Source organism: Larus michahellis, chromosome 1, assembly GCF_964199755.1.
Source record: "Larus michahellis chromosome 1, bLarMic1.1, whole genome shotgun sequence".
Lineage (NCBI taxonomy): Eukaryota > Metazoa > Chordata > Aves > Charadriiformes > Laridae > Larus > Larus michahellis.
This window is the reverse complement of record NC_133896.1, coordinates 59795039-59805861: the sequence shown is the minus strand read 5'-3', so window position 1 is coordinate 59805861 and position 10823 is coordinate 59795039.

Below are 10823 nucleotides of genomic sequence, written 5' to 3'. Positions count from 1 at the left end.
GCTCCTGCCGAACTCTCTGCTTCTGAGGGGTTGCAGGCCTGCCACATCCTTAGAGGCTGCTAGAGCGTAGCACAGTTCATTTGAATTTGAATAAAGTACTGAACTTTATTTTGAGCCCTAAAATTCAAATCAGAGTGTGATCCTCCACACACCTGGACGATGTGAATTTTAAAAAGAGCCACTGAGCTCTTTTTCAGAGCTGCCCATGTTTCCCATGTCTCTGATTTTATCATCTGGAAAGCAAACACTTAAAAAAAAAAGCCTCTGCATTGAAACATCTCCCAAAACATGGACCTCACTGAAAGATTTTCACTAACGTTTTTCTGTGAGAGGGAAAAAGTGACTCCTTAGGCAATATATCCTTGTTTCTTTTTCATCAGAATAAAATTTCAGTTAACAGAGAGGGGCTACCTGAACTGTCTTAGATAAAAAAAAAAAAAGGAAAAAAGGAAAAAAGAAAAAAAGAGGAAAAAAACCCCTAAAACACTAAGGTTTAATCCCAACTCAGATTTTGGCAATTTGGGCAGAGTTATGTTTTTTTGGAAATGCAGTCAAAAATGAAAGTTATCCCAGAGTTTGCTATAGGAAAATGGCTGCTATGTTTAGTGGGTCTAGCAAAAGATCCTCAGTGGTTTGTTAGAGAGAGAAAACCAGCCAGCCTGTCCCTGGAGTTATACAGGCCTCCAAATTGGCAAGACTCACCAGGTAATCCTTTTTCAGCAAAGGCTTGCAGGGAAACTATCAAGCCAATCCAAGAGTAATAAAAATGTTAATTATAGGCTTTCTCTCCCTACAGAACACATAGGTTTTAATGCCTCTTGCAGGGATTTATCATACATGAGAACGTGGTATATTTTTTACTGCTCCTTCTTGCTCTTTTACTCATGAAATACCGGAGTTTTCCAAACTTGATGGTCCACTCTCAAAGACTAAATCCTTAGCTGGTAGAAAATGGGATAACGCAGCTAATTCCCTCTGCAGTTACACTGATTTGCACCAGCTGCAGACCAGCCCTGTTATATTACCTAGGTGCAGGGTGGAGCTGCTTTAATTCTTTATTCTTGTTTGATTTCAGTTTCAAAAATAAAACTGTCATACAAAGTGTGTGTTTACAAACGTGTCAAAACCCGTTACACTGAAACTATTTAATTGTAAGCAGGTTAGATCAGCTTTCTTGTGATAAGAGCTTCTGATATTGGTGTCTCTTTCTCGGGCAGGCTTAAAACTTTACTTGCAAAATCTCCTTGTATTCCTTTGAACTCCCTTGGGAGATTAAGAAAAAAAATACTCCAGTTAACACTCCCTCGTTTCATTTTTAAAGGTCAGGCTTAGAGCTGGCAGTTGTTATAGAAGCTGTCCTCTGTAAAGAAAAGTCTTAACTAGCCAGGCACAGACTTAACCTCGCCATCGAAAAACTAACATTGTCACTAGGATATGGAGAAACCATGGTGAAGAACTAGCAACAGCTAGACCACGGCAGAATGAGCAGTCGGCATCTGCTCGGTGGGCCTTTATCATGCAGTGTTGTATGTACGATTCAAAATGCACAGAACGATTGTTGAAATGATGTAGACAAATTGACTCAAATTAGTTTAGCATGGGCCATGCAAAGTTTAAGCTTGTTGAGCCCAGACACATAGCAACAGCCGCCGCTGTACTTTGGAAGACCGTGCGCTCGAAGGGCTAGCAGAAAAGCGGTATTCCAGCCCACATTCACGGGGTGTGCTTTTTGTGCCCGCTTGCTTCTTTTCTTTTAATTTTGCCTGGCTCTAGAAAGTCTTGGCAGGAGTGATCCCTGCTGAAGACTACACTAGCACTGATAATTTTATAGAAGTACTTGTGAGCTTTAATGTCATTTTATACTTCCTTAATCTTTTGACTGTTACTTAATGACAAACAAATCCCCAAAGAACTGGGAGGAAAAAAAGATTAAAAGGATTTTGAGATTGTGTTCTCTGCTTTCAGTCAAACTGTCCCAAATCCTGCCAACACAATTCTCCAGTGCCCTATGACACCCCTCCCCAGACCACCAGGAGTGAGTTTCTTATTGTATTTACAGTAATCTAATTACAACAGTTCTTCAATTCACAGCCAGCTTTGGTATACAGACTTTAGCAAGAACTCTCCTCTCAGTGCAGATCGCAAACTTTAATCTTTTAAACTAACACACTCACAGAACTGCCCCCCCAAAAAAGTTCTGAAATGCCTGTGTAAACTACCAAGATGAGTTCCCCCTCCCACGTCCGCCAGCGCTTCCCTTGTCTTTTTGTTAAGTTTTCTTTTGTGCCACTTTACTGCCTAAAGGTAATGCAAGAGTTCCAAAGAGATAATATTCTGTAAGGTTATAAAACAATGGTAAACATATGTTGCCTGCCAGAAAAATTCTTTTCAAAAAGATATTTTTCTAAATATGTGTAGTTCCCTTAAATATTTTTTTAATATCTCTCTGTCTTTCTGTAGTTGAAGAAGCAGCTACATAGAGGAAATGAAGAGTGAACATTTTACTTAAAAATTAAATACAGTCTCAGCTTAAAATTGTGATTGCCCAAAATAATTTGATGCAAGTCTTAAAGCTGATTAACTTTGTTTAGAAGAATCATATGACAAAAGTAGATGAGGTTTGTACATAATAAAAATGTCAAGTAAATGAAGACAGAAAAGATTGGTTTATATGAAGCAAATTATAAAACAAAAGTAGAATCTGCAATGAATTAGCAAATCTGGACATTCTTAGTGTGTCATTGCAGCCATCTAGCTCTAAACACAAGTATTGCGCTATTCAGTTTCATTTCCACCACAGGTTTTCCAGTTACAGCTTTTACAATAATACTGGGTTTATCAACACACATCTTCTGGAAGTTTGAGGGAGCTTTTCTGTTCTTCCAGTCTGGCATTTGACTCTGTGAGCTGTGCTCACATAAAGTCTAATCTCAAACTCATGAAAGTAAATAAAATCTTCACTCCGAAAGACATAAGGTATAATTTAGGTGCAATATTACTATAAATCTTAGGTCTCCCCCATTACTGTGTCCTTTAGAAGATGTACAGAAGGCAAAAATACATGTATGGTCATATTTCATTTACAAGTACTTCAAATCCTCAAGTTGGCCTTTGGTATCTCTTTGGTTGGTTTCCATGAGGCTCATCAATCATTTTGCTTTCTAGTATGTACCAGAATTCCTTGTCATGTCAGAATTGTTTTAAGACTTAATTCCTCCTCTTGAGATTCATTGCTCTGCCAGCTGAAATGAGCTGGGCAGACAAACCTCAGCTATTCCCTACTGTTTTTGGTAATCCTTGAAAAACTGGGAACATAGTAGTATCTTTTCTGGTCTCACATTCACTCTTGAAACACTACTTCTAATGCACCTTTGTGCTGTTTCCCTCTCAGCAAACTGGCCGTGGTAATACTCGATAAATGAAGCAATTATTCAGTCTGTAAAATCTTTTGCTTTCTAGATAACGTGTATGCTCTGCTCAGCCCGAAGAACTCGGAATAATGAAATGGCTTTGAAAAAGTCGTATGAAAGAGTTAAGAGACAGCAGCTGCTTGGAAACCTCCCAACTTTCATCAAAGTGTTTTGGAAATGACAGATTGTGTGTAGTAGTTTATTTCTGTGAGATCTAATTTAAATTTTAATCTCTGGGATAATATATCTAATCCTCACAGTCCAGTACTTTATCAGGTTGGGCAACGTACAGGAAATAGGCTTACCCTTATAAAAACAAAGTTCTTTACCGATTTGTGAGATATTCTCCTGTAAGGGACTCGGTCTCCCCTAATAAAGGAAAAACACGCTATGTTGCTGCAAAAGGAGGTGTGGAGCAGGGAAGTCTGAAGTGTACGAATGCCATCTGCTGGCTTGATTAAAAAATATGACCCTCCAGCAACTGCTGCTGCTGTCATTGAAGATGGATGGGGAGGGCCAGATCTCATTTCACCTATTGGCATGAGCCAGTCGCGTTATTCCATATCAAAACTCCTGTCAATAGAAGAAGAATCAAGATGGGATTATATAAGCCAAACCTGCCTTAATGTGTATATCTGGGCTCGAGCATTAGGTTTGTTTAATGCTTTATGTCATCAGGGCTTAGTTAGATTAGGAATAAAAGGCATCTGTGCTTGCAGCTTTGCTGAATATTGGACGTACTAATCCTCTTGTAAATTTATACCCATTAGACTATTGTTTTGTTGTTTTACATGCAATGCTGCATGGAAAGGGTTCTTCACAGGGAAGCTGGCTTTAGCCCAGGTGATTTTATCTCTCTGGGTTTGTAACCAGTTTCCCTTTTCAGGGCAGAAATCTGGCTTGCTCCAGAAGTGAGTGTGGAGAGAGTGAGCTGCCCAGGAAGGCCTAGGGGTGAAACGCTGAGCTAGCCAACCAGGCATAGAGGAACCCACACCTACACAGCAGCTCGTAGCCTCTGTGAACTTCTTTTTAGGGTTCAAAGTGCAAATAACATCCAACAAAGTGTATTTTTAAATTAACCATAGAGTAGAATCCAACCATTTGTATGGGTTAAATAATATAGAAATATTTCATGAGTACTTTAGGGTCTATCTTCTCAGCACACTCCTGCAGAAACTGGTAATTCAGCCTGGAGTACGGTGCTGAAGGGAAATCTCTTCTTGAATACGGTCAAGCCCATGCCTTGTATAAGTGCTGTCAGAGACCCGTAACCCATCTACCGCTATAGTGGTGGAGCAAAGAATCAGAAAATAAAATCTGAGTTTTCATTTTTCCTCACCATGTCTTCTCTTTTTCTCCTGGGCTGAACTCACAAGTCCAGGTGAGAAGGAGGATGGTTCCTTACTAGGCTTACCCCCAGGTTTTGGCAGAGCCAACTGAGTGTGAGCCCTGCTTTCCCAGAGCTGCTCACATCTGGTAGAAAAGCTGGCAAGAGATAGACCCAACCCGTTCTCACATTTCTTTTTTGTGAGTATAAACCAAAGAAGCAGCTGCTGCTTTGGGACTTTCCAGCTTACACCTCAAATTCTTTGAGGAAACTCCAGACCACAGTTGGAGACAGTGCCCTTTATTGCAGCAGTGCAAGGCACAACTTTTCCAAATTTGACACAGACCTCCAAATTCACAGGACTTAAAAAGTACCAAATGTCAAGTGAGTTGAACTTGCCCTTACTTGCCTTCTGGCTCCTGAGCTGTTAAGATTTACAGGCAACTCATTCTCTCTCCACAGCATTGCTCCAGACTCTGTAAGGCGTCAGCACGGATGGAACAGCACTGAGCAGGGCACGTGATTTTCTCTGTATGGAGATGGGACTGATTTGGGTGATTTTGCTTAGAAATATTAGGGTGTTTTTAGAGAGTATGTTTGCAGTTTATAATTAAAACTGTAATATTGCCATTTTATAATGAACAAGTAGTCAGAACATTCCCTTTCTATGTGTTTGATTAATTCTCTTGAGTCTATGTATTAACAAAATGACACCGTTTCCCCCATACTCCCCATAATGCGCAGTGAATACGATGCACTATATTTTTCAGAGGATGATCCATTCTTGTGAGGCTTTACCCATTCCGCAGTTCTACTCTGAAACATTTCCTTTTTTTTAATTATTTTTTTATTTTAGGTACTTCCTGTTGTTCAGAAATGACCCACAGCCAAGCGAGCTTAGAAGGCTGTCGTTATTTAGTGCCTGAACTCTAAAACAGGGTCAGAGCCGACAGCGCAGCTAATGATGGGAAGTGGCTAATGATGGGTCAACGATGAGTTATGACTCATGAAGGGAAAAGGATTGCAGAACTGCAAAGTCACCGAGTGCACTGCATGGCAGACAAAAACCCTGTAAGTCCTTGTAACCCCAAGCCTACAACCACCTTTTTGCGCTCCCACTCCCCTTCCTGGTAGCACAGAAAGAATTTCCAAAGCACCCATGGGAGGACCTTGCAAAGCCGCAGCTCCCACCATGGGAGTTCAAGCTGACCACACACACCGCCTCCGACACCCAGCCTCTGTCTGCTCCACAGGATGTCCCCTAAGCAAGGACAGCAATCCCATCACTTCTTTCCAACAAACGAGTTCTGTCTTCTACAGACTGTTAACTGCATTAGAGGAGTGAGTCAGTACTATGAAATGCAAGTAATCAATTATACCATCATCATCATCACTGTTATTCTTTTCTTGAACAGAAAAGGGAATTAAAGGAAGTATAGAGTTAGATTAGAAAAATGGGGAGAAGGAAGGAAACTACACTCCACATACAGAAGGGTGCAAAAACATTGTGTAGAATTTGGATCTAGTGATGTACGGGATTGTATTTGACAGTGTTCAGAGGCTTGGGTCCAGAATTTATGAAACCATGTGGCTTCCTTTACTTTTGAATGTTCCTTTTATCCCTGCAACATGCCAGCAACAGGTACGGAGCGATCAGGCAGAGATCAGGCATGGCATTAGAAAGCCATAGCGTCATGAAGCATTCACTTCTCAGCAGTGTCAATATTATCCTCCTCCTTATTTGAAGTAGGTCGTTTGTAGCTCAGGATTGAAATGAGGGTAATTTTTCTGAGTATTCCCATGCCTCTTTTACAACTATTTATTTCATATTTGTCTTTTTATTTGTAGGAATAAACACAATAACAGCAAAAAGAGTCTCTGACGTCACCATTGCGATATGCACACCTTGAGGACCAGTTGCACTCTGTTGACTCTCCTAATTAACAACTAGCAATGATCAGACCATTTACTAGACCTTAAGACAGATCGTGGAATGTTTTATTGTGATGCTGCCACCTCTGGGAGGTACCAAGAGTACCTGAAAGCACTTGTTTATCTATAACCCGGTAATTAAATAGCTGTAACAAAGTATGGAGATACCTCCCTCATCTTCCAAATGTTAGGGTGTCTCATCAGTCCACTGTGAAGAATAAGGAAGCAGAGCAGGGAGTTGAATGTCTAATTAAATGGATGGAAGGTATGGATTCAGCTCTGCAGAGACCCCTTGGGAGATAAAAGCAAGGAAAGAGGTGCTCAGTGCCCTTATGGGCCTGGGGTTTATCTTCGCTTTGTTTGTAACTGCAAAATTATGGAAAGACTTCTTGCTGTGCGGATCTGTAAATCTGATAATGTTTTATTTCATAATAAAAATGGAGGCATGGTAGAGATAGACTTGAGGAGTGACTTCATGCTTAGCAAAGCTGCTTATTTTAAACGTCAGTCTCTTGGGGGAGGTTCCTGCGCCAACCATTTTCTTCAGAGGTTAGACGCTATGAAAGCGGGTGAACACACACCTAACTCGTAACTCAGTCAACCTTCCACCTTCAGAAAACAGAGCCAAAAGCTTACGAAAATGCAATAGTAAGTAAAGCACGGAGCTGGGAAACAGCAAGAAGGACATTTTATTTAAAACTGGATAAAAAATCAAACCATCACAAAAGAGTTGCAGCGCTTCAATGCAGCATGCCACACCTAGGACTAAACAGCGATATTATCATCTATACCTATTTATTCAAGGCAGGGATCTGACCTTTCCAGGCTCATTTGTTTCGGCAAACTTTGCTCATGCTACCCATGACTGCTCGTATTCATAAGACTTGGAGGATTGGAACATCAAATAATTGCTGATAATACAAAGAAAGTAGACAGGAGGAACAACAGCATTTCTTATTATGCGATTATCTTTTTTTTCTTTAAGACTCTGAGAAATCACTTCCATTACTTTGATCATTTTCCTGTCAAAGGTACATTTTTAAATTGGCCACTGCACTTCCAGAGATATGAAGCTTTTCTGTGATCTTTGCAACAAATCTTATTGAATACATTAAACTGGGTACTATAGTTCTACTGAATAATATTATTGTAATTATTTTGCTACAGGTTTTCAACATCCACCCAATTGTTCTCTCAGCTGTACGGAGGAAATGCCACCCTGCAGGTTAAGCAACAGATCCAGACTGCTTCAGGGGTTGGGTGGCTTCAGTCTTGTCACTTCACCCCAAAGTGACACCATGTCCTGACCTATAAAATGAGGACAATAAAATCTATTCACCTTTGTAAACACTAGTGCAACATACGGTTGAATAGCAGTATGTAAATTTAAAATCTTAATTAAACTGAGGCAGAGTGCCAAGTAATCACAAAGCACACGCTACTAGAAACGAGCTCATTAATAGTTCTGCTGCTGGAACCAGTTTTTTAATGGCTCAGTAATGAGCTGATAGTACAATCTGCAAAACCACGGTTCTTGATAATTTTTTAAAGTATATAATTACATTGTGATAATGGCTCAAACTGGTGTGTGCACATGTAACAAAAAAGATACCTCCAAACAGTTAACAGCCTAAGACTTAAAATGTATTCTTGCTTATTCCCAATTTGTATTCGTATAACCCTGCAGTCATCTGTGTTATAGAAAGGCATGAGCATAATCTGGCTTTTCTGTGGGCACCTGGCACTGTCGTGGTACTTCAGTAATATGTTTGATCTGTTACCTTCTGAACCATCAACCGACCAACATATGTCTCTAACTTTCTTCCCTTGCATGTTACAGTCACGCAGTACTCCTAGCAGACAGAAAGTTTCATTTCCTATGAGACGAGATGCATCTGCAGGTAAGACATCATATTTAATTAAGCATGTCTCTTCATAGGCAATGAAGACATTATATACGCTTGAGTGGAGTATGTTGCTCTTTCATTCCAACCTGGTTTTGTTAGTAAGGTAACGTCAGCCAGTGGCTTCACTACCAACAAATGTTGGATATTAATCTCCTCCCTCCCTCCTTCCTTCCTTCCAGCACACTATTAACCTAGGTTATCTACTCAGGGAACCCATTTTTAAGCCCTCATGGCACTCCTCATTCAGGTCTCCTGTTGAGCAAAGAGTCCATGAGGAGTTTCTTGTCCACTCACACGCCAATAGGCTTCACCAGACTTAACAGCCTGATGCTCTCCCCACAGCTTTGACTTTTCACAACGGCTACCTGCAACAGGAAAAATGAAACTGCAAGGCTTTGGAGTTCAGGACACACACATCACATTTTAAATTAAGCTCTGCGCTGAAAATTAAGTTGCATTCTACATTGAATCCAACACAGTGAAACTCCAACCCTGGCTGCAGTTCCCCACAGCTACTGCAGCAGTAAAAGTAACCACAATCATCATAATGGAGTACAAAATGTATATATTTTGACCTTACTTCAATTATTTTCTGCATCTGTAATCATAGTGCATCCACAGACAAAATCTAAAAACCTATAATCTAAATGAAGGAACCCCTCCTCCAGGGGAGAAGACCGAATGTTGTACTTTTTCCATTTTAAAAGTGTTATGAAACTGCTTATATGCTGTTTCCAGTGAAAGAAGGTTACTTATTTCTCATAAAGGCTAAATAATACTAAAGAAGTCTTAACTGAATATACCAACGGTGGGCCATCTTTGAGACTATTTATGAAGGAAATGTTCAATGCAGGAAAAATTAAATAAGAGCAAAAATAGCCACAACGACGACACCTCTGCAACCAAAACCGTTTCTTCAGCTTCAGTGTTGGTTTAGCAAAGTAACAGGGACGCCGCTCGTTTGTTTTCTGTTGTTTGCAGAGATGTCAGCCTGAAGTTATTTCAGTTATTACACCTGCCAGTGAGACTCCACCGCCAATGGCTGAGGTTTTACGAGGAAGTTGGCTCTTTCCGTTTGCTCAGCAAAACACTTCACCAACCCAAGTCCTTCTGTGCCATCCTTAGCCTTTCAGAGTTTGAAAAAGAAGAGATTTTAATCTCTGCAAAGCCTTTAATTTTCAGCTGCTAGGAGGCAAAACATTCTTCAGTGTTTTGTGCTGTAAAGTTCATGGGTGATTGATTGACTCTGTAGAGAAAATATTCAAGCAGCAACTCTTTCTTCTGCTACCAGAAACATGAAGCTACAGGCCTTGCATCTGAAGCGCAGCACCGCACGTAAAGAAAGCACTGCGTACACCTGGGCCCTAGGGCACGGGATGAGCAGCAGCTATCAGAAAATCCCCTTATCTCAAAGACCGAAAAGATGGTAACAGTGGCAAGCGTGTCTGTCAGTACCAGGGAGGTAAATGCTCTATGAGTTCGGAGAGTCGCTGACCTGTCCTCACAGCTGGAAATCAAGATCCCAGAGTAGGACTCCTGTGTGCCTGTGTACTATTTCCAAAAAACACAACTAATTCATGGACCCCGTGTGCCTCCCATGTCCGGAAAGATCCCAAGGTGTGCTCCCAACCACACAACATCCTTGGTTTTTCACTTGGACTCCCCTGCGTTCATGCTTTCACCCGTTCAGTGCCAAAGTAAAGATTGTGGCTGCTCTTTGTTCAGCGGGTCAGGAATGCCGAGTCCCCGTTACCAGCAAACCCCTCCAAGGCCCGTACAGTGTTGCTCTGACGGGTCGCACTGATGCTTCTGCAACTATCCAGTGACACCTGACTAGAGCTGCACACGCTGAGGAGGACAGATATCTTTCACCCTCATCTCACACCTGAGTTAACGTCCCTCTGCCCTAACGCAGGGGTAAACTGCTGAAGCTGGGGCTGAATATAGAGCCCGGAAAAGGCCTCTTCAGACACATCTCTGTGGAAACAAGATGCTGCTTTGTATTTTCCGTGTGGGAGCTGAGCTCACACTTCAGACAGAAACTAATTATTTTGGAGGAGTCCAGAAAAGATTATCCTCCATACACGCCTCTTCGTAGAGAGGAGGGTGGAGCAGGAGGGCGGCAGCCAAGCATGAAGCTGGGCCGAGGAAGCGGAGGCAGTATTTTGCCTATGCAAGTTTTTTAATCTTGTGAAGCGTTTCGTGGGGTATTTAGTATTCCTGTGCCACTGAGAGGAGTTCTGTTCC